Here is a 25,517-nt window from a genome sequence, read left to right as displayed (position 1 = left end):
AAAAATTCTGCAGCAGATCATTTTGCCAAATAGGCAGTTTTAAACATTTGTAATTTTACCTAAATGTTCAAAGCATAAGCCCAAGATCCAAATAAGAAATTATACCATTTCAGTGTTTCATGACTGGTTGAGAGAAGCTTGAACAATTATTTTGATGAATCATAACTCAAAAATAAAACTGTGTCCAGTGGTCCAACTTTTCTTTTTTTTTTTTTTTTTTTGAGGCGGAGTCTCGCTCTGTCGCCCGGACTGGAGTGCAGTGGCCGGATCTCAGCTCACTGCAAGCTCCGTCTCCCGGGTTTATGCCATTCTCCTGCCTCAGCCTCCTGAGGAGCAGGGACTACAGGCGCCCGCCACCTCGCCTGGCTAGTTTTTTTGTATTTTTAGTAGAGACGGGGTTTCACCGTGTTAGCCAGGATGGTCTCGATCTCCTGACCTCGTGATCCGCCCGTCTCGGCCTCCCAAAGTGCTGGGATTACAGGCTTGAGCCACCGCGCCCGGCCTATGGTCCAACTTTTCAAGGGCCACTTGAATAAGCAGTTTGTACCTCCCCTACCTGTGAGTCCTGGCACAATCTATCATCATCTAAAATCTGGGGGGCTGCTAAGAACAGAGACAGAAGTTTGAATCCTATGAAGTTTTGACAGACCCAAAATTACTGTCTGGGCTGATTGGTGAGGGTGATCTCTATGAGCCTAGTTTTTGGAGAGTGTACGATGGCTTTTATTATAATGAACAGATAACAACAAAGACAGTCAAGGAAAATGAAGAGGCAGGGGACACGGCCCAAACAGAAGAACAACATAAAGCTCCAGAAACTGACATCAATGAAAAGGAACCATATGGATTACCTGGCAGAAAATTTAAAGTAAATGTTAGAAACGTATACAATGAGCTAGTGGTAGCATCAAGAACAATGTGAGAATTTCAATAGAGATAAAATATTTAGAAGATGACTAAACAAAAATATTGATGCTGAAGCATATAATAAGTCAGCCAAAAATTTTAACAGAAGATTTTAGACCAGACTAGATCAAGTAATAGAAAGAACAGTAAACTCAAAGAAAGGTCTTTTGAAATAATAGAGACAGAGAAGAAAAATTTAAATGAAAGAAATAAAAAAAAGAGTTAAAGACTTATGGGTCAGAAAGCGCACTGAAAACTAAATTATGCATTTGATGAGTTATGCAAATATAAGACAAAAGGGGTAGTGAAGGAAGGCTGGGTGCGTGGCTCACGCCTGTAATCCCAGCACTTCGGGAGGCCGAGGCAGGCGGATCACAAGGGCAGGAGATCGAGACCATGCTGGCTAACACGGTGAAACCCAGTCTCTACTAAAAATACAAAAAATTAGCCGAGGGTGGTGGTGGGCGCCTGTAGTCCCAGCTACTCGGGAGGCTGAGGGAGGAGAATGGCGTGAACCCAGGAGGTGGAGCGTGCAGTGAGCCGAGATGGCGCCACTGCACTCCAGCCTGGATAACAGACTGAGACTTCGTCTCAAAAAAAAAAAAAAAAGAGGGGGGCGTAGTGAAGGAAAAGCTGGGGGGGGCGGGAGAGAGAGAGAGATTATTCAAAGATGTAAGAGCAAAGAAACTTTCAAAATCTAGAGAAGCAAAATTCACCCACATCCAAGAAGTTCTATAAATTTTAAATAAGATAAACCAATGAGAAAAATCTGAGATAGATTGAAACCACATTTTTAAAAGGAAAGGTTTTCAAAAGCAGAAAGAAGAGCAGATTTAGCAGATTTCAAATTTCTCAGCAGAAGTTCAGAGTGGAGAGGAATTATATTCGATGATGTATGGTTTAGTGACAAGATTATTTCTGAGAAATGTGTTCCTAGTCAGTGTAATCATTGTTCAAGCATCATAGGGTGAACTTGCACAAAACTACAAGGAATACCCTCCTACACACAGGCTATGTGGAATAGCATAGTGTTCCCAGACAACTAACCTGTACGCATGTTGCTGCACTGAACACTATAAGAAACTGAAACACCATGGTGAGTATCTGTCTATCTAAACACATCTAAACATGGAAAAAGTTTGTGAAAATATAGTATTACAATGTTATGTGGCCAAAAACATATATGTGGTCTATCAGTGACTGAAACATTGTTAGGTGACACATGACTGTATTCAAATTGCTGGGGTAAAAACTGAAATACAAACAAAACTCTGCCAATCAAGAAATTTTACCACGTAAATAATTTTGTAAAATAAATTGTAGATTAAGACTTTTCCCAGAGAGGCAAAATCTAAAGGAGTTCTTCACTGCTGGGCCTGCCTTAAACACCAAAGGGTCTCAACTAGGTCTGCAGAGTAATGACCTAGCTGCATCAGCTCCATTTTTGCCTCTGTCTTATGACAGTTTTGTGTGGATTTAACTTCTACTCTCTCAGGACATTTTTCTCTTTCAACTTCTAACTATTCTCCTTTTGATTCTCAGTTTATTGAAAAGATTCATATTTAACTTAGTACATTAAAAACTTTGGAACAAAATTTCCTCTTAAACCCACCAAATCTAATTAACTCTCTTCAGGGATGCCCTTTTTTTTGTTTTCCTATGCAATATGGCCCTTGTTTATACTTCAGTCCAGTCCTTATTTTCAAATGCATGAGGCATCCAACCATCACATACCTAGGCACGTCTTGGAGGAACGTACCCTACCATCCGTCTCTTCAGCCTTCATGTGCACAGTGGCCACTCTATCAGCTGTTGTATGTGCTTTAGGGCTTTCCATTTACAAGTGTGTTTCACTAGTCCCCCTTATTAAGTTCTTGGAGCTTAAAAAGTGATGTGTTGGGGACATTGACAGCCAAATTCCATTGTAAGCCTCTTCTGCCCTTGGCACTTGCAGAAGACTGGGAATACAGTAACAAAACTCTGACCCCATGTAGCTCCTCATTTAGCAATAGATTCAGTGCAAATTTAGAAAGTGGAAGATGTGAATAACGTCGGTGTGGTTTTCTGTGGACATACTAAGGAGACAGCAGAAGATGGCCAGTGGTCAGTCTCCATCCAGCTGGTACTCTTTGTCCATTCGTTATGTTCAAAAAAAGATAAAAGACAACTTTTGTGACAAAGCCCCAGGGCTTGTTTAAAAGACCTTGTCCAGAAAATGGCCAACAGGGACATGACAAGTTTTTATATCAGAGCTACTATTTTTGCCTAATTTATGTGGAAATCTGAGAGATATGCCCAGCCTCAGGGGGCTGATTGTCTCCATCCAGGGGACAGCACTAATGGAGTTATGTGGTATTAGTCTTTTGGGGTCTTCATAAGAAGACAACACAGAGTGGATGCCTTACACAACAAATAGTGATTTTCTTACAATTCTGCAATCTGAGTGTGGAAGATCGAGTAGCTGGCAGGGTTGGTTCTTGGCGCAGCCTCTTCCTGGGTGCCTAAGTGAGGATTTACATGTGGGTGGTGCCTTTGTATGGAGAGGTGAAAAGGGATGAGGGAGGCCCCAGTCTTTTAGGCTCACGCTGGGAGGAGGATGCTGACTGTGCCGTCTGATAATTCAGTTCTCCTCCTGGGGCCTCCCCTCAGCAAGCCCAGAGGCCTCTTCTTCCAGGTAGGAAATGTGCTGGAGGAGCTGGCCTGGGAGGAGTGTGATCAGGGATCAAGGACAGATTTTGGAATAGGGTCAGTACTCTTCTATCCTTAAAGATTCATATAAAACCAACCAAACATACAGGTCACCTAAATTGTCACTTACCCCTTCAGACACATTGAAACAGCAGCTGAATGTAACAATCACAGTGAGTTCAGACCAACCTGGATCCATCTGATATTTATTGTAGTTCAGAACATCCGTTATGGTTAGAGGGAAGCTCCGTATCCCAGGAAGAGATTTCCGTATCCCAGGAAGAGATGGATTTTTTATGATAATAATATTCACTGTTTAATGAGTTCCTTTTTCACAGAGACTCACAAATGCTTTTCACTCCAGCCGCAAAGAGTCAAAGTTTTAAAGGAAACTTGTTTTATGTGGTATTTTAATTTAGTTTAACATATTTGATATTTTTTAATTAATTACACATTTTAAAAATTCATATTACCTAGGGGCTATGACATATACAAAACTGTGGGAAAATGACATTTATGGGTTTTTTTTCCTTGAGAGCATAAGTCTTCCTTCCTCCCACATTTTATTATACATCGCATATACACACATAAGTAAATATATATATCAATCAATGTATAGCATCTACTTGAGTATTGAACATGAGATGGTACTGAGATTTAGCAGGGTCAGAATAACATTAGAAGCAAAATCAGAAATGATCAGGATAACACTGTAAGTCATATCTGCTTAACTTTATTCCCATATTCTTGCCATTCAAAATGTTGGATAGGTGAATGGTTGAGTAAACTGTGGTATATCCATATGATGAAATACTACCCAGAAATAAAAAAGAATATACTTTTGACACATGCAATCACTTGCATAGATAGGAAGGGCATTGGCTTAGTGAAAAAAAGCCAATATCAAAAGGACCCATAGTATATTATTTCATGTATGTAACTTTAATAAAATAACATACATCTAGAAAACAGATTAGTGATTTCCAGAGGTTAGTGACTGTAGAGGAATGTGGGATGAATATGACTATAAAATGTGAGGAAGACACTTTTAGTGATGGAAGCGTTCTGTAACTCAATTGTAATAATGGTCACATTAATCAACACATGATAAAATTGACATAGACCTGTGTATTCACATTGTACCAATGTCAATGCCTGGTCTTGATATTGTACTACATTACACAAGATATAACTCTTGGAAGAAACTGTGTAGAATGGTACATGAGACCTTTGTATTTGAAACTTCCTATGGATCTATGATCTTTTCAAAATAAAAAGCTAAGAAATGCTAAGTGTTCGATAAATAAAATAGTAACTACCTTTCATCCAGTTCTTACCATATAAAAATGCTTCACATACATTAACTCATACAATTCAATCTATAGCAGGATCATATTGATGCCATTATTATTCCTAATTTAAGGCTAATTTAAGCCTAGTAGCTTGTTCAAGGTCACATAGTTAATAGGAGGAAGGGTTCTGATTTTAATCCAATAACCAGCTCCAGAGGATGTGCTCCCAATCGACACATCACAGCGTTTCTCAAGAATAATTCTGGATGGAAGGAAAGAAGGGAGGGAAGGAAGGAAGAAAGGGAGGGAGGGAGGGAGGGAGGGAGGGAGGAAGATACAATAGCCTGTATATTTAGTCAAAGTGAAGACATCATAAAACCCTTTTAACAAACACAGCTTGAGTTTTCAAATTCCCTCTCCATTCAACTTCCTTGACTATAGAGTCCTAATCAGGGTTAAGGGAAGGAGAATTCAAACTAAAGATCATAATGCTGCATGTATGTGGCATTGCATTGCTGGAGTTCTCTGAGTAAACCTTTCTAGAGATGGACATTTTGCACTCTATTGGAAAAGTCATCTTAGTTATAATGTTTCTGAAGATGCATTTGCCATAATGAAAGTAAGCGGTCACATACAATTTGATAGACACCAGCACAACTGACAGGAAAAACTTGGTAAAGTCGAAGGAACTGCCTTTGTTATATCTAATATTCTGTCACCCCAGATCTATCTTCTTAAATCTCCACATTACTTAGCCTAACCCCATTTTTTCTATTTTCTAGAAGAACCCACCACATTGATCAGGTTGATTTATTCACATTTTCCCAAAAATGCTAGGTACATTCCTTCCTAAATCCATGAGTGAGTTACAGTCCGTATTCCCCATGGATGAACTATGTTCACCAGTTATGACTCTTAGGGGGAACTTCACAAAAGATCGTCAGTAGCATCTATTGGTACATGTTGGACGTTACCTAAAAATTTAGCAACCAACAGATGCTATTCTTATACCTGTTGGTCATGCCCAGGCAGTTACGTGTAAAATAATTACACAAAGTTTCAAAATTTCAAGATGTTTGCTCACCTGTATAGTGCCCTTCACTCTCCTCTCCAGCTCTCCAAATAATATCCATAATTCAAAGACCAGTTCAATCCTACAGGCATGTTCCCAGAATAACTTCCCTGAAAATATTGCTTAAATTAATGAAGAACATCTATGGGCAATGCGTCTTCAAGAGTTCAAGATCTAGTGGAAAAAAAGAAACAAGAAATTTCAATACCATGTGATGAAGATTTTAAATTATTTATCTCTTGCGAATTTCCATTGCTTGTTTGAACATTCAGGAGAATAGTACTCCTTTCCCATTAAATGTATAAATAAATGTAAGAATGAAGGTTGGCCCTCCCTCCAAATTCATTAAACATTAAATTTTTAAAGTAAAAGATATGAGGGCTGTAAAAAATTAAAATTCGTAATTACTTCCAATATAGGAAATAATTGAAATAGATAAAAACACAACCAAATAGAAATGGATGTTGCTAAAAATGACCTTCTTAATTAAATTAGTACCAACAGTGAAATTACTGTTCTATCCATATTGGTGACATTACTTCTTAAATTATTCAAATGAAAATATATTCTACCTGTGAGTTCAGGAAAAATTGACAATAAAGGATTAGTATCATACACAAAGAAATATAGCTCACAGTTTTCACCTAGCAACGAAGTGTTTACAGAACAAGTTACAGATTATTCTGCAATACAAAGCAATCCTAAAGTGTTTTTAATCTTAAAATTCAAATTAGAAATGAAATGATGTTCTTATTTCAGCAATGAATACAGAAGTGAAATGACTTGATTTTTCTGACGACTGTATTTTTCAGTGTTCATCTGGGTTTAACACTTTATAGAATCCCTTTTATTCCTTAAATAATATTCTGCTTGTGAGTGTAAACACCTTTTTCAGTTCCACTTATTCTGCAGAAGGACCCTTCCATATCAAGGATTAACACAATATGCATCATGGGTTCAAAAAGTTCAATTTGCAGCTCTCCTTAGCAAATCATGAGAACCATCTGGACTGATTGATGTGGAGATTGAAAGTAACTGATCCTGCAATTGAGAAGTTTTTTGAAACATGAAATTAAACAAGATGATATTAAGCATTCTGAAGTTGATCAGAGTGGCACATCAAATTTGTTACTATCTGTTCATTTTCCTTCGTATTTTTATAAAGACCCTTGACTAGCAGAATGGAACAGAAACAGAAGGTAAAATACCTAGATATTGATGCAGTGATCAAAGACACACAGCTGGTTTACTTTGTCATAATAAGCATTTTATGTGGTACATGAAGACTTTGATCCCTTGATAAATGTCATTTGTAGGTGAGCAATTATTAATAGGATTGTAAGTCTTAATATGCAAGGATCACCATTAATAAAAGTAGACTCTTGTAAAGTGAATTAGCAGTCATTTTACTTATGAATAAACACTTATACTATTTCAGGTCATTTTCTTTTTTTTTTTTTTTTTTTTTTTTTTTTGAGACGGAGTCTCGCAGTCGCCCAGGCTGGAGTGCAGTGGCCGGATCTCAGCTCACTGCAAGCTCCGCCTCCCGGGTTTACGCCATTCTCCTGCCTCAGCCTCCGAGTAGCTGGGACTACAGGCGCCCGCCAACTCGCACGGCTAGTTTTTTCTATTTTTTAGTAGAGACGGGGTTTCGCCGTGTAGCCAGGATGGTCTCGATCTCCTGACCTCGCGATCCACCCGTCTCGGCCTCCCAAAGTGCTGGGATTACAGGCTTGAGCCACCGCGCCCGGCCTCAGGTCATTTTCTTATTGTTTCTTGAAAAAAGAAGTCTTTTATAAGTCCAGTTAAATGTTATCTAATTTTTGCATCATATTTCATGGTTAACAAGGCTTATTTTCTTTCTTTACTGATTTTAAAAGCTACATTTCACTGGAGATATATCTTTTGTTTAAGGCTGGGTAACTAATAACCTAAGCCAAGACCCAAAGTTTGTTATTTTCTTTATTTCCAGCCCACAATATTTTCCATCATGGTATATTATATCTTGCTAAAGAAGCAATGTTTCTTTAGCAAGACAATTGAGAAGCATGAAGATTGGTTTACTAGAAAGATTTTTATTGTTCCATATTATTTACAACTATTTGCTTATTTCCATGTATAAAATGACATTGATTCAATAGACTTCTTCCATATTTGCATGATATTCAGCTATACCACTAACTCAGGCACTATCCATATGACTCCAGAATTAAAGCAATATCTGACCAGAGGGCCCAGTGTGACCTCCCAACTGAATTAGAAGATAGGCATTTTGTGATTTGAGGAAGACATCCTGTGAATTTACAAATGTCTAGAAAGTGATACAAAAGAAAAACAAAAGACTTCAGTCTAGTTAAAAGTAGTGCTACTATTTCTTGAAATGCAGAACGCTGTAATAAGTATCATTCCCAAATCTGGGGATAAGGTACAGAAAATGGCGTCTCCCAATATAATCTTGGACATATTTATCATTAAGGAGCACAATGAAATATGACAAATTGTACAGCAACTTTTAAAAATTGCTAATAACTCTTTGTTTATCTCAGTAGTAAAGTTTAAATACTGATCCAACCTGACACATCTGAATATAACATACCTATTCTGAAAGACAAAGAATATGTATTGATATTTATATTATATTTAATAAAATCATGGAATATAGAATTATAGAATTGTGCATATTTACCTAGAAAATATTACCCCACTTTTGTTTTTCGAAGCTTCAAGAGAGATTTCTTGGAGAAAATGAGATTTTATAAGCAAAACTAGCAAAAAAAAGACAAGAGATTATGGAGAAAAAGGTATATTTTAGATACAAAACACAGCTTGAGAAAAGCTTCGGGGCAAGAAGTAATGCACCACTGGCCAGTGTAAAAAGCAGTAAAATGTGTCCAAGCAAGTGGTGGGTCTATCCCATTCTCTTTTATATATCTCGACAATTGATTTAAAACACCCACATGGAGCCCTGAGACCCTGGATGTTCACCTAATGTAAGCCCCAGTACAGGAGCTGAGATCAAGTAATTGAGTGAATATGCCTAACAATCAATAAGCAAATTAGAATGAGCTCACTGTCAAGCATTCTCACCCTCATCCCTTTGCTGCATTAACTGAGCAAACAGCTCTCTCCAACTATATAGGAGAAGTGTTAGTACTCAAATTAAAAGGTAAATTTAGTAATTTTCTTGACTCTGTATGAAAAAATGAAGCAATGTGTACCAGGTTTCTTCAAATACATCCATATTGCAATCCACCTTATAAGTAGATTTATCCTCAATGGTAACAGCTAAAAGCAGGCCAGGCACGGTGGCTCACACCTGTAATCCCAGCACTTTGGGAGGCCGAGGTGGGCAGATCACGAGGTCAGGAGATCAAGACCATCCTGGCTAACACGGTGAAACGCCATCTCTACTAAAACTACAGAAAATTAGCCGGGCGTGGTGGGGGGCGCCTGTAGTCGCAGCTACTCAGGAGGCTGAGACAGGAGAAAGGCATGAACCCAGGAGGTGGAGCTTGCAGTGAGCCGAGATCATGCCACTGTACTCCAGCTTTGGTGACAGAGCAAGACTCTGTCTCAAGAAAAATAAAAGAAAGAAAATATTCTGCAAATGTTGAATTTAAAGGCGTATTTTAGCTTTCATATAACTTATGTGATATTAAAGCTATATGCTCTAGTTGACATATTGTTTCATATTATATAACATATCTATTATATACTGGATAATGTAAAAATGGTACCTATTATGTTGGTGACCACAATTTTGGCAGCCTTAGAAAAACTTCAGAGCATAGGCCAAAACAATTAGAAATAGCATGGCTTTAAATTAACTTTTTAAAAATCTTAAGGTGACAAATATTCTGTCATCTGTCATGCAAAGCTCGTTCCACAGAAGGGCAAATTAGGAATCCATTACCTGGAATAACCATTCCTCATGCCTAGGAAAGGAATCTCTACAAGTAGAATTCTTGTTGTTCAACATGCCCTGGTAAAATGGCGCCAGACTGAATCATTTTTTTCTTGACAATCGACAAGAAAATCAGACTGTAATTATAGCTTCGTCACTAAGAATTGGTCAACCATTTCAAAACAGGTAGGTTTTCTTCCTCCGATGCTTCTACTGGGGCTTGAAGGATTGATAAATATGCTTCTTTCTATTCCCTGTCAGAGTTCTGAACTAAGTGAGAGATAGGCAAAGATTCAGGCAGATGGAGATCAAGATGACAGCTTTATTTTTAAAAGAGTTATGGGGAGTCTTTGCGGTAACAATGGATTTTTCTATTACTGTGGACACACATACCTTCCCAGCCACAAGTAGTGCTGGACAACTGCATGCCTCCTCATCCCACCTCCCACCCCAACAGATACATCGGCATTTTCTTTAGATGTTTATGAAAATAATTATTTTATCACTATATCCAGATAATTCCAGATAGCCATATGCTTTTTGAGGTGAAAAAATCTTTCTAAGATACAAACAGAAAGCGTATGCGATTGAAATAGACACTGGATGATATTTCACATATGCAATATGAGCTCTGCTTCTTTGATAAGACAGGTGAATGAAGGATTCGTGTTTGAATGATTGGCATTAGTCCAAAGTATTAAATAATGAAAGTGTCCATACTGCATGTCCTCTGCCCAGTAAGATCTTTTAAAATGTCACCCACACAAATACAAGCAAGGTCGTATTTTTTACAATGAGGCATCAAATTTAAAGGCAGCAAAGAAAAATAATGAATATACCTCTTAGGCTAATTATTTACCTTAGTGGCTTTAATGATATGGAAAGTTGAAGTTTAGAATGAGAGAAAAGCGCCAGAAAGAAAATAATGAGTCTCCTGGCTTTCATATCTGGTAGTCTTAGAATGAATGTCAGAACTGTCACAGGTCAAGTACTGGCCCAGTATGCTTTCAAATAAGTGACACTGAACACCATGTTTTAGAAGTACATGATTGTCCTTCCTGATGCCAATCTCAAAACTTAAGGACATGCTTGCCAAACATCATAATTTCTCTTAATAACTCACATCAGATAAATCTCCAGCAGAGAACTATGCTCTGGCCTCCAGACTCATGCCAAGTAGCCTAAGTACTATCTCCACTTGGAGGCAAAATAGGCATCTCAAAGCGAACATACCTCGAAAAGAGCTCTTAATCTCCTTCTACTCTGCTCCCAACCTACCCAGCATCTTGCCCATTCTCACCTTCTTTCATCACGTTCCTCATGTCAGGAGGTAATAGACTCCATCCTTATAGTTATACAGTTATTAAACCACAAAACACCTTGCTTATATCCTTGGCTGCCCCCCGTTTTTAAAAAGTATACTTTAACTTCGGGGATACATGCTCAGAACGTGCAGGCTTGTTACATATGTATACATGTGCTATGGTGATTCACTGCAACCATCAACTGTCATCTACATTAGGTATTTTTCCTAATGCTCTCCCTCCGTTGCCCACTACCCCCTGACAGACTCCAGTGTGTGATGTTCCCCTCCCTGTGTCCATGTGTTCTCATTGTTCAACTTCCACTTATGAGTGAGAATATGCAGTCTTTGGTTTTCTGTTCCTGTGATAGTTTGCTGAGAATGATGGTTTCCAATTTCATCTATGTGCCTGCAAAGGATATGAACACGTTCTTTTTTATGGCTGCATAGTATTCCATGGTGTATATGTGCCACATTTCCTTTATCCAGTCTGTCATTGATGAGCATTTGGGTTGATTCCAAGTCTTTGCTATTGTGAATAGTGCTGCAATAAACATATATGTGTATCAAAAAGTGGGCAAAGGATATGAACAGACACTTCTTAAAAGAATAAATTTATGCAGCCACAAACATATGGAAAAAAGCTCATCATCACTGTGCCAGGTCCATCCTGCAGACCCTGGCCAAGTGACAGAAGAAAGGAGTACTCAGACAGAAGTATACAGGGTAAGAGCAGGCTAGGGGGCTGCCAGCACTAGGGGCAGAGGAGAGTTAGCAGTCTCAATAAGCCAGAGCTGCTTGTATTTATTCAGTACTGGTATAATGTGCAAGGCCTGGAGCCAACATAATTGCTGGGTAAATAACATTATTGCTCCCCTAACAGGGGCAATCTCATGCTCAGAAGTCCAAAAGTCAGTTTCCCGGTGACATAAGTAAACAAGCCTATTTAGATAAACTTCTTTACTTTTCCTTGCACCTATTTCTCGCCCTTAGTCTCAGGGTAAGAGAATTCGCTGCCTTCACCTTTATTCTCTCACGAAGCTTTTGCAAGACCTTCCAACCTTTCAAGAAGGCTTGTGTCTTTCCTTTTAGCTTCTCCCACCACCCTGACTGACATCCTACATCACTGGTCATTAGAGAAACGCAAATCAAAATCACAGAGAGATACTATCCCATGCCAGTTAGAATGGCGACCATTAAAAAGTCAGGAAACAACAGATGCTGGAGAGGATGTGGAGAAATAATGCTTTTACACTGTTCATGGGAGTGTAAATTAGTTCAACTGTTGTGGAAAGCAGTGTGGTGATTTCTCAAGGATTTAGAACCAGACATACCATTTGACCCAGCAATCCCATTACTGAGTTTCTACCCAAAGTATTATAAATAATTCTACATTTTTTGTTGACATGGGGTTTCACTCTCGTCGTCCAGGTTGGAGTGCAATGGCATGATCTTGACTCACTGCAACTGCCACCTCCTGGGTTCAGGTGATTCCCTTGCCTCAGCTTCCCAACTAGCTGGGGTTACAGGCACCTGCCACCATGCCCAGCTAATGTTTGTATTTTTAGTAGAGACAAGGTTTCACGATGTTGGCCAGGCTGGTCTCGAACTGCTGACCTCAGGAAGTCCACCCGTCTTGGCCTCCCAAAGTGCTATGATTACAGGAGTAAGCCGCCACTCCCAGTCACCCTCATTTTTTTTTATAGCTCATAGTATGTTAACAAGTTTTATCAGTAGTAATTCAAAACATCTTCAGATTCTGTTCCTGTATCACCACCATCACCACCACCCTGATCCAAACCACCATCTCTCCACTCTCCAGTTAGGTTTACTGCTATAGCCACCTAATTGGTCTTCCTGCTTCCCTGGAGCCCCTTGCCTTCAGTCTATTCTTGTCTCTGCAATTAGGGTGATTTTTAAGAATATGTCAGAAGAGCCATTCTTCTGTTTAAACCCTCCAATGACTTCATTCTCCATCCCACTCAATGTATTAGTTTCCTCAGGCTACTGTAACAAATTACCACCAACTGAGTAGCTTAAAAGTACAGAAACTTATTCTCTCACAGTTTTGGAGGCCAGGAGTTGAAAGTAAGGTGTCATCAGGGTCATGGTCTCTCTGAAGGCTCCGGGGGAGGATCCTTCCTTGTCTTTTCCTAGCTTCTCACAGTTGCCATCAATCCTTGGCATTCTTTGGCTTGTAGTTACATGATTCCAATCTCTTCCTTCATCTTCACATACCTTATCCACTGTGTGTTTTTCCAACTATCCTCGTTCTTATAAGCACGCTAGTCATTTGATAAGGGCCCATGTGAATCCACTTAACTTGATTGACCAGGCAAGATTTTATTTCCAGGTAAGGTCACATTTACAAATTCTGAGAGTTGGGACTTGAACATCCTTTTGGGGAAGACACAATTCAACCCACAGTACTCAAATCCAAAGCCCTTACCATGCACACATCTCCAGTCCTTTGGTATTCAAAGTGTGATACATAGACCAGTAGCACTAGCATCACCTGAGACTTGTAAGAAATACAAACTCTCCAGACCACTTGAATCAGAATCTTTATTTTAATGTGAAACCTAAGTGATTTATATGCAAATTAGAATTTCAGAAGCATACCCCTCAAAATAACTTGCCTACTTTTCTTATTATTTCATCTGCTCCTCACTCCATATCACTCCGTCATTACTCTGCTTCCATCATATTGGCCTTTTTGATATTCCTGTAGTGCCTGGACTATTCTTCCCCCAGATACTTGCATGGGTTATCTAATTACCTGCACCAGATATAAAGATACAGTTATTATGTATAGTGCTCTACAATTATACGTATATTATAACTTCAGCGCAGTTGTTCCTGGATATTCTATTTTAAATACACATCCTATGAATCCCATTCTTCTTCCTTGCTTTATTTTTCTTTTTTATTCAAAAGCATTTCCACAAATTTTTATCCACAGCTAAATATTACAGTGACTATTCCAAGCATTTTTCTACAAACAAAGGTGTAGTTTACAGATTTGTTCAAAGTGGAAAAATATTTTCATCAGTAGTCTTTCTTCCACAGTGTTAGGTTCACCCCTGAATATGATCTGAACTCTTTCGGAGAGGCAGTCCTTCATCTAAATGTCAGCTGGTGGCAAAATGTTATATTCAAATCTGGATTATTCTGATACGGTGTCACTTCAGAAAGTAGCTTCGTTCATTTCTGATTGACCCTCTTTGTTAGAATTAGAAACTTTTTTTTTTTTGAAAAACAATATTTTGTATCTAACGACCTTTATAATAATAAAAAACCGAGTCCTGTATTTGTCATTGGCATTAACCTCTCTCTAATTCTGTAATTATGGCACCAGTGAGTACAAAAGGTAAATTATGGTTATTTGACTTATGCAGCAAATTAATTGGAGAAACTGATGACAAATATTCTGTGAAGAACTACAAGGTCTTGCCCCATGCAGTCCCGTTTTAGTGACCATTTGATTATGTAGGCATTATACAAATGCCTCAATTTAGGACACCCTTGCTGTCTTAGTAGGTCAAGTGTATGAAAATTTATGCAGAAGAAATAAACTCTAATTTATTGATTACTGGAATCTTAATATATGAAGGCTCTAAGTAAATATTTGATAAGTTGATGGTAGCAGCGTTAATTTTTAAATGTTCCAAATTCCTAGTTTTGTTTTGCTTTTGTTTTTACAAAAGCTTTAACATTTAGTAGTAGGGCAATCAAATGAATCAATTCCCACTGCCGTGCTTCATGGAAAGGGAAAAATGTCTGCCTTTGGGTCTAATCTGCCTCCCAGGCGAGCTTACAAGTACTAGAACTCTAACTGCAACTATAATGGCACAGGAAAAATGCATGTGTGTAATATGCTTGTCAGCTTCGGCAACAATTCAGGTGTACATACACATATACTATAAGTAAACAGGTCCCCTATAATACTTAAAACACAAGTGTTTGATCTACAAATATTTTGTTCTTAATACTTAAAATGCTTCTAATGTTTTAAAAGACAAAACTCCACCATGATATCACATTGAACATTAAAATTATTCCCACGTCAACACTTATTTCAGATAAACAATTGATAAGTGAGTTATCTTGGTAACCACTAAAGGCACCTGGTGAGAAAAGCATCCACTAAATTTTACGTATTAAAAAATTAAAGAGACATCTAATGCAGAGTTCAAACCTTTATGTTGAATTGTTAAAGAGTCATTACTGATTTCATGACACTGATAAGTGTTTAAGTTGAAATGATTTTAAAAAATGCAGAGAAAATGCTAACAAAATGTTATATAGTTCCCCTAAAGATGCTTCTTCTAGCCTCCCAAGTATTAAACGTGACAGATCTAGATATTAAGTACATATAAAGTATGTATTTGTTAGTCATCTATAAATTTTGAGTACATTTCCAGTGATATACCTTTATCTTTTGGAAGAGAGGAACTAAACCTGCCATTTCTTGGGCAAAATGGACTATTCATAAGGTCTTTCCCTCCCCATTTATTCTAATTGCTAAGTTTTTATTCAGGAAGCTCTTGGCACCTAGTGATTAACCAGTGACAGCAGAGAGTAGTGACCAAGAGAGATGGAGAGAATATGGTGTAAGACAGTATATAAGGACAGTAAGCCACTGTATTTGTGGAACCACTGCATGTCAGAACTCCTTAGCACTCTAACAAGGCATTTTTCGTCTTTAAGATTAAGGACAGTCCTTACATGAGAGACTCAGTTTCAAAGTAAAGTGCATCAAAAAGCAAATTATACTTCAGAAACAACTTTACAGAGGTAGCCACAAACCCAGTTGTTTTAGATTGGCCTTCTAAATGAAGTCAGCACATGGATCCACGTGTCATTACCCATGACACGGGTAAGTGTCATGGAGGTCAGTGATTATGTAACTGTAACTGAAAGAAAAAGGCACAGCTCTGCAGATGCCCAAGAGAAGCCGGCATGTTCAATATGGATGTAGAGGGGATAATGCCCATGACAACTGATTGAAACACAACTGTCAGCAGCCTTAACACAGGCTAAGACTGGGTTAAGCCCCAGGAGATGCAGAGAATGACAGAGGAAACAGTGCTCTAAGGGCACGGTACAGAAGGTAGCTTGGAGTGTGCTGTGTTTCCAAGGGCCTTTTAAGTTGAGTGGTTGAGTAAAAGAGGGTAGAGGCAGGCTGTTCTACTTCCAATTCATGGATAAATCTTATTTTCTCAGTGTAATACAGAGTCTGTTCTTCTATGATTTGCAAACACTACTTGTTCTTATCGTTGGAACAGCATACTGCTATCAAGAAATAGGGAAAAGACAGTAAAAAATATGTGTGGAAAGAATAATATGGGTTTCTAACTGAATGCTTGCTTTTGAAGAGCCAAAAACAAACAAACCAAAAATCCTAAGAGCAGCAAACATCTTCGTCTGTTATATTACTGAATTACTCTTTTTTAAAATTCTTATTTCATAGGAGAGATATTTACAATTTTGAATTACAATGTTTGAAAAACATTGAAAATAACCTGAAAGGGGAAAGTTGACCTAGGCCATTTTATTCCCTTAAAAAAACCCAAATTTTATATAATAGTAATCCCTGAACTGATTATTTTTGAAGGTTTTTTGGATGATCTGATGTGCGAGTTTAGTTTGTTTTACTATTTAGTTGTTTGGAATAATAGAGCATTATATGATGCTCTTACTGGAGGCTTAATGGTGTTAAGAGATTAAAAGCTTTCACATTGTTTGGTTTTTACATCTATAAATAAAACAAGTTGATATCATTTTCTAATATTTAGCTTACATACATTTTTATGAAAATTCTGTGGGACTTGGAAAGTATATGGATTAGCATAAGAAACAAAATATTTTTCCATCTTTCTCACTTGGAGTTTCAGATAGCAGCATTTTAATCATCTCTTCCATTAAACCAAGATTACGCAAAAGCGTTTGAGGACACTGAGGACTGGCACTTCTAATTTTGCTTCAGAAACCAGTAATCTAAATGTCGGGTATGGAGGTCAGTTACACCACTGTCTTTGTATAATCAGTCATTAAAAAACATTTTGGGGACATTTCTCAGAAGTCTCATCCCTGTATTTTTGTTCTTAACACATCTCACCACAAACTCAACCACACCTATGGTTTGCAAACTTTGGGAAATGTCAGTATATGCCATTATCATGGTTATTAGTACTATTATTTGTTAAAAACCCTTCAAAGGATGTTTATGTGACTTATATATAGTTAGTATTTTAATTTGGACATTCTCCAGTTTTATGCAAAGATTAAAACTAGGCAGCTTCATTTTATAGAATTGTCACCTTTTATATGGCTATAGGGATGACTTGGTGTCTATAATTATTATGTATATATGTTGGACTGAAATCAAGCTTAAAATCTTCCATATTTCAAGTGTTTCTGTTCTAAGCAGTAGGTACAGAAAATAATGACATAGTTGTGTCTAATTCGGTATAGTTCAGCACCCTCCACAGCTGTCAATCCCTGATTTGATCTACTTTTACCAGACTGAACAGATCCTTGAATTTACTTTTGTGTATATCCTTCCTTCTTGCTCACACTAGGAATCAGACTGATGCTGGAAAGATGCATCTTCAGACTCTATTGAGGAACTCCAGATTGAGACACGTTGGCATTGAGTCCATGGTTAGAGAAGATGGATTAAATGGAAACAAAACAGGAAACATGTGCTTGGCATCTAATAGTTGCTGAGGGTCATTCCACTCTTGTAGGTGTGCCCGGATCATTCGTATAAAGGCCACTCTTACCCGTTCTTCAAATTCATTCAGGGAGGATAAAGGTTTAACATTTTGATAATCTGCTGGGTGCTGAGGGAGGTACACAGGGAGCAGATGGCCTCTACATCTTCCTGGGTTTTCTTCTTTAATTGCAGGTGCTGGGCTGCTTGGATCAGAGGTTCCACGGTCTGAACTACTCCACTCTGGTGAAGGTTTCTTCCCTGAAGCCAGTCCCCAAGCTGACTTATATTGTACCTGAGTTGCACACCTGTGCTCCAAGAGCAGAGGTCCTTCCACGGAAGCAGGTTGTTAAGAGTCACTGCATTGATCATGTAGAAGAGCTGTTTGAACACCTGCAGGATGATCGCAGGGTCCAAGCCCTGGTCACACAAGACTATGAAAGGCATTCATCTGGCATGCTGGAGGAGAGCTTCCGGTAGCCAGTGGGCGTCACACCAGATAGACCCTGAATGTTCTCATTTTCCAACATGGCAGAAACTGTCATCAGCTGCAACACACCCTCGGCAATTTTAATGAGCTCCTGGTAGACCTGAATGGAAAGGTCACTCGGCACCTGACGGTGTTCGGTGATGTCCAGCGGAAAGAGAAGGATTTCCAGGGCATGTCGGAGTACCACAAAGAGGGCGAGGCCCTCCTCATCCGGAACCTGGTGACAGACTTGAAGCCCAAGATACCATAGGGAGCAGTGCCCTGTCTCCCCGCCTACATCCTCTACATGTGCATCTGACACGCGGACTACTCCAACGACGATCCCAAGCTGCACTTCCTGGTGACCTCCACCATCAATGGCATTAAGAAAGTCCTGAAGAAGCACAAAGATGACTTCGAGATGACGTCATTCTTGTTATCCAACACCTGCCGCCTTCTTCACCGTCTGAAGTAGTACAGCAGGGATGAGGGCTTCATGACTCAGAACACTGCAAAGCAGAACAAACACTGCCTTAAGAACTTCGACCTCACCGAACACCGTCAGGTGCCGAGTGACCTTTCCATTCAGATCTACCAGGAGCTCATTAAAATTGCCGAGGGTGTGTTGCAGCCGATGACAGTTTCTGCCATGTTGGAAAATGAGAACATTCAGGGTCTATCTGGTGTGACGCCCACTGGCTACCGGAAGCTCTCCTCCAGCATGGCAGGTGAGGTCGAAGTTCTTAAGGCAGTGTTTGTTCTGCTTTGCAGTGTTCTGAGTCATGAAGCCCTCATCCCTGCTGTACTACTTCAGACGGTGAAGAAGGCGGCAGGTGTTGGATAACAAGAATGACGTCATCTCGAAGTCATCTTTGTGCTTCTTCAGGACTTTCTTAATGCCATTGATGGTGGAGGTCACCAGGAAGTGCAGCTTGGGATCGTCGTTGGAGTAGTCCGCGTGTCAGATGCACATGTAGAGGATGTAGGCGGGGAGACAGGGCACTGCTCCCTATGGTATCTTGGGCTTCAAGTCTGTCACCAGGTTCCGGATGAGGAGGGCCTCGCCCTCTTTGTGGTACTCCGACATGCCCTGGAAATCCTTCTCTTTCCGCTGGACTGTGATCTGCCTCTTGAGCTCATGGCGCTTCCTCTCACTCTGGGCCAAGGCCTGAGCAACTTCTAGGTCATGGGCTTTCTTCATGTAAACCTTCAGTTACTTTTAGAGCTTCCTCTCATTCTTTTCCTCTCACTTTATTTTTCACCACAGAACTTCCTATCAATTAGTATGTTGAATATTTTGCTTATTAACTTTATTTTCTTCTCCCTCAATTAGAATATTTGCTCCTTGAGTACAAGGATTTGAGCCTGTTATGTTCACTGCTGAATTTTAGGCTCCTGGAAGATACTCAGCATTCAATAGAGACCACTCAATAAATATATGTCAAATAAATGAGTCTGTAAGTTCATCAATTTATTTGCCCATGTGCATTAACTTTTGCCCATATACATCCAATAACTCTTGTTATTTGAAATCAGCTCTACTATTTGCTTAATGTAATACTTTCAAAATATATGTGTGTGTACATAAATATATACAGAGATCATAGATCATGTGTCAGATCATATATATGACTGAAATACATAAAAATATATACACACATATATGACTGACATATATAAATATATACACACACATATATGACTGATATATATATGTACATATGTATACCTTATGTAAGTGGAATCAGGCAGTATTCAAACATACTTTCAATTAGTGATGACTATAGTTTATATAAAAGAAAGTTTAAAGCTTCTGATAATTTAAATAACAGAAAGCAAACATCACTACTACTAGTTTTTGGGGAAAAAGATTACAAATAGGGATATTGTGATAAAAGTGTACAATATTATTTACATTTGTGCACTTAGATCCACGTTCAAACTTTGGCTCACCTATACATGTATAGCACATTTGAATATGTGCTACATTATGCCATTTATAAAGACTGAAAATAACATTTTATAAAACATTATTATTTATTTTGCAACCTCATGAGCTTGGTTTCAAAACTACCTCAATTGCATAGCATAATCCTAGTGATGGAGAACAGATCAGTGGCTGCCAAGGGTTAGGGTTGGTTGGAAGATGTGATTAGTGAGGGATAACATGAAAACATGTTGCACTTTCTTTGTGGTGATAGGGCAGTTCTGCATCCAGATTATGGTGATGGATACATAAATCCACACTTCATAGATCTATACACACACATCACACATACATTCACACACACCTGTACATGTAAAATCCTTCGAAATATGAATAGTGTCTGAACCTGAGTTAATGGTATGGAAGCAATGTCAATTTCCTGATTTTGCAATGTACTAGGTTAAGGTAGAAATAATCATTGGGGAAAATTGGCTGAAAATAACACAGTCATTCTTTTTACTATTTTTGTAACTTCATATGAGTTAAATTATTTTAAAATAAAAGGTATTAAACAAATACAAAAATCTGAAAGTTCAAAAATCAAAGCCCATATGAATTTGGACATATTACTGGATTTTTTTCATAGACCTTGATTTCTTCACCTGTAAAAATGGAATAATAGTATGATTCATATCTCATTATTGTCATGCTTAAATCATACCATTTATTTAAGTGCCTATATACTTATATACACACATACACACACATATATGTCTATATATATGACTGACTTGGGTCTATGACTTAAGATGTGGAAATTGGAATTGTCCAGAACATTTGTGAATTGATTTGTTCTTATGTTTCACCAACTGTCATGGTAAAGGACACCTTAGCCCTAGTACATAGTATGAAAATACATAAATGCTTCTATTTGCCATAAATTTCTCTTGGTTAAGCTTTATAGAATTTTTTTTTTGTTTATGACACAGAAATATGACCACAAAGCACATGTGTACCACAGTACAAATTTCATGTATTTTGTCTCTTTGTATTATGTTTTCTTTCCATTTATGTCTTTTCAAGCTAATAATTCCTAATCTCCTAATACAGTGGGCCTTTCAAGCACTAACTTCTTTAGACAGTCATGTTCTTTTAACTGGAATCCACGGATAAAGTTATCAAAGCATGGGAAAGGATGAAGAACCTTGATTCCTTCCCCTCTCCATCCCCCATTGAATTCAATTCGGCCCAAACTTGTATTTGTTTTGTTCTTCTGGAAAAGAAACTATAGTCATTACCTTCAATAACTATACAATCTAGTTAGGGAGATAGGACTTCAGAGTAGGATTTCTTAGTTTTGATTTTGATTATCTTACCTTCAGATATTTGGAAAGACCCAAATGCTGTATCCTTGTGGACTGCAAGCAGTATGAGTGGAAAACAAAAGTAATAAATGTTACTTATGACTTTATTATATTGTTAGGATTGCCAATAGTTAACACTTACTGAAGGAAGATTTAAATTGAATATTTCTAAATGGGAAAATTTTAAAAAGCAGGTGAGTCAATAAAGTTTAGGACCCAGAATCTACTGAGATAAAAATTCAATGAGAATTAGTTCTCTATTGGTGGTGTAGCAATTCTTGAGGTTATCTTTGAGGACTCACATGAGAGCTAAACAATAAAAAAGGGCTGAGACCATTTCAAGGGATGGAGAACACCTTCCTTTCTTGTTCAGATGATGCTCTGAGACATTGCCATTTATTTTGACTGCCTCTTTTTAAACAAACTTCCACTTAGGAAATTAAAATCACCTATAAACCAATAGTCACAAAATAAGTGGGGAACTCAGTGTCTAAGCATTATTGTTCTGCCAGACACAGTACTGGGCACTTACATAAATGCTATGATTTAAGCATGACAATAATGAGATAGGAATTGTACTATTATTCCATTTTTACAGGTGAAAGAAATTGAGGTCTATAAAATAAATCAAATAATATGTTCAAATTCATAGGGGTTTTGATTTTAGAACTTTTAGATTTTTTGTTTAATACCTATTATTTTTAAATAATTCGACTCAACTCAGAAGAAGTTAAAAAATACTAAAAAGAATGACCGTGTTATTTTCAGCCAGCTTTTTCCCAATGATTATATCTAACTTAACCTAGTACATTGCCAAAATCAGGAAATTGACAGTGTTTCTATACCATTAACTCGGGTTCAGACCCTATTCATATTTCAAAGGATTTTACATGTACTCTTGTGTAGGTGTGTGTGAGTGCATGTGTGATGTGTGTATAGATCTATGAGGTGTGCATTTGTGTAACCATTACCGTAATCTGGATGCAGAACAGCTCTATCACCACAAAGAAAGGGTAACATGTTTTCAGGTTATCCTTCACTAATCACATCTTCCAACCAACCCTAACCCTTGGCAGCCACTGATCTGTTCTCCATCACTAGGATTATGCTATATAATTCAGGTATTTTTGAAGCCAAAGCTCATGAGGTTGCGAAATAAATAATAATGTTTTATAAAATGTTATTTTCAGTCTTTATAAATGGCATAATGTAGCACATATTCAAATGTGCTACACATGTGTAGGTGGCAAAGTCTGAACATGGATCTAAGTGCCTGGATGTAAAAAATATTGTACGCTTTTATCACAACATCCCCATTTGTAATCTTTTCCCCCAAAAGCTAGTAGTAGTGATGTTTGCTTTCTCTTATGTAAACTATCAGAATTATAGTCATTACTAATTGAAAGTATGTTTGAATAATGCCTGATTTCACTTACATAAGGTATCTAAAATAGTTAAACTCCTAGAAACAGAGTAGAATACTGGTTACCAGGGACTGTAAGGAGGGGAAATGGGTGGGTATAAAATTCAGTTATAACAGATGAATAAGTTCTAGAGGTATGCTGTCAACAGAGCACCTATAGTTAACAAGATTATATTGTGCAGTTAAAAATGTATTAAGAGGATATGTCTCATGTTAAACGTACCTACTTCATTAACAGAAAAAAATGGAACATTTTATGCATAAAAATTACGTATGTGTCTGAATTTCACATTTCGTTTCACAAATTGAAGTGGTGCTAAAAAGGTATTTTTATATTGAAAAATATCTAGCTGAAAGAGAAGTTACAAATGAGGGATCATTCATAAATAAAATATAATCCTAGGGACTGCTGTTTTTCTATTTTGAATACCCTCCACAATTAGTCTTACTAATTATGTTGACTCAGTGCAAAATAATGAGTTCTTAAGAGACAATATAGAGAGTAGAGAATAAGTCCATTCTTGAGAAAATTTGTGGTTAGTCAAAGTAATTTTTTCATCCTCTTTTCTTATTTAAACCTCAAGTACTCTCTGCCACTCTGTGCTCTTCTTTACTGGTGTAAAATATACCAGCTATCCAGAGAGTCAGGGCTTCCTCTAACCACTCCTCCCTAGATGTCAACAGACTCAGCTAGACTGTCTAGTTGCCTGTCTTCATATCAAATTCACAAGACCTGTGGACCATTCTCTTAGGCCCTTGCAGGGCAGTGCATAATATATTCCATGCTAATTATCTAATGAAGTTCACTAAGTTAATATTTTATTATACCACATAAAATATTCTTAGGTCTAACAGTACAAAAATTTCCAATTATAGGGTGGGCACGGTGGCTAGCGCCTGTAATCCCAGCACTTTGGGAGGACGAGGCAGGCAGATCACAAGATCAGGAGATCTAGGCCATCCTGGCTTACACTGTGAAACCCCGTCTCAACTAAACATACAAAAAATTAGCCCGGAATGGTGGCAGGCGCCTGTAGTCCCAGCTACTCGGGAGGCTGAGGCAGGAAAATGGCATGAACCCAGGAGGCGGAGCTTGCAGTGCACCCAGATCAGGCCACTGCACTCCCACTTGGGTGACAGAGTGAGACTCCGTCTCAAAAAAAAAAAAAAAAAGGAAGAAAATTCAATTAAGTCACTCCTTTGAATTACATCTAAAGGCTAATTTAAAGAGGGTATCACAAAAATAGAAATGATAGCGACAGAAAATGGTCCCAATCTTCACTGCACTGTTGCTGAGACCACCTTGCCACTCATGATTATAGAATGCCTTTCAGGTAACATAAAAAGAGCCAGTGTTAAAATGGAACCTTACTATACCCATGTGTGACAGGCAGGACCTCTATTATTATTCAAAGCTTACAGATGAAGCAGTTAGATTCGGCCCAGGTCACTGGCTTATTAAAAGACAGGCTAAGACAGAACCAAGTTTCATTCTCAAATAAGACCATAAAGAAGAGAATTGATCCAAATGAATTATAAAAGTTTCTTACAGCCCCAGTAGCAATAATTGATAAGCTAATGATTTCTTTAATAAAAATCTGATAGGGCAAGTAGAATGTGACAGAATCAACATGATATTAATCAGATTTGGGTAGTAGTTGGTAGCTAAATTTTGGATACTCCTGGACATAAAGATGACAATATTTATGACTATAAAGATGGCCATTCCACAGTTTCAGAATTTCTACAGAGAAAGAGATGAAGAAACTTTCTGAAGTGATTGAAACTGTGTGAAGATGAATTATTTGGTTGATAAACTGCTATCATTCTAAATTGACTTCACTTTCTGAAAAAAAAAGTGCATAAGGATGAAATATGTATTGAATGAAAATTATCTTTTGTTTTTCCATTTTTTACCTAATAAAAAAATCAGAAAAACAGATTAAACAAAAACAAAAAGAAAGAAAAGATGACAATAATAGACAATGGAGACTACTAGGGGCAGTAGGGAGGGCAGCCAGGGTTGAAAAACTACAGGGTACTAAGCTTCATACCTGCGTGATGAGATCCATCATACCCCAAATCTCAGCATGGCACAAAATACCCAGTAAACAAACCTGCCTGCATACCCCCTGTATCTAAAATACAATTTGAACATTAAAAAAACCTAAAAAGTAAATAAAGCATATCACTACTATTTGAGTAGGACATTATTTTAATTTGTTTGGGCTGCCATAACATATTTCCATCGACTAGAGAGTTTAAATAAAAGAAATAGACCTTCTCACAAGTCTAGAGGCTAGATGTGTCCAAGATCAAGGTGCTGTCAAGGTTAGTGTCTTCTCCAGCCTCTCTCCTTGGCTTGTAGAGGGCTATCCTTTCCACGCATCTTCACTTCATCTTCCCTCTGTACCTGTTTGTGTTCAAATTTCCATTTTAGCTTAATTACCT

The 25,517-nt window shown here is 38.0% G+C and overlaps 1 long non-coding RNA gene and 1 pseudogene across 1 annotated transcript; one reads left to right on the top strand and one right to left on the bottom strand.

Moving 5' to 3' along the window:
• Window positions 1-17,048: 17,048 nt before the first annotated feature.
• On the bottom strand, window positions 17,049-19,589 carry LOC117068216 (annotated as a pseudogene).
• Window positions 18,428-19,802, top strand: LOC117068217. Its single transcript, XR_004431027.1, has 2 exons — window positions 18,428-18,510; window positions 19,081-19,802. It is a non-coding gene; the product is annotated as an uncharacterized LOC117068217 (long non-coding RNA).
• Window positions 19,803-25,517: the final 5,715 nt, after the last annotated feature.

Source organism: Trachypithecus francoisi, unplaced genomic scaffold (assembly GCF_009764315.1).
Source record: "Trachypithecus francoisi isolate TF-2019V2 unplaced genomic scaffold, Tfra_2.0 Lachesis_group21, whole genome shotgun sequence".
NCBI lineage: Eukaryota > Metazoa > Chordata > Mammalia > Primates > Cercopithecidae > Trachypithecus > Trachypithecus francoisi.
The sequence above is the reverse complement of the archived record's forward strand: the minus strand, read 5'-3'. Positions and strand labels throughout refer to the sequence as shown.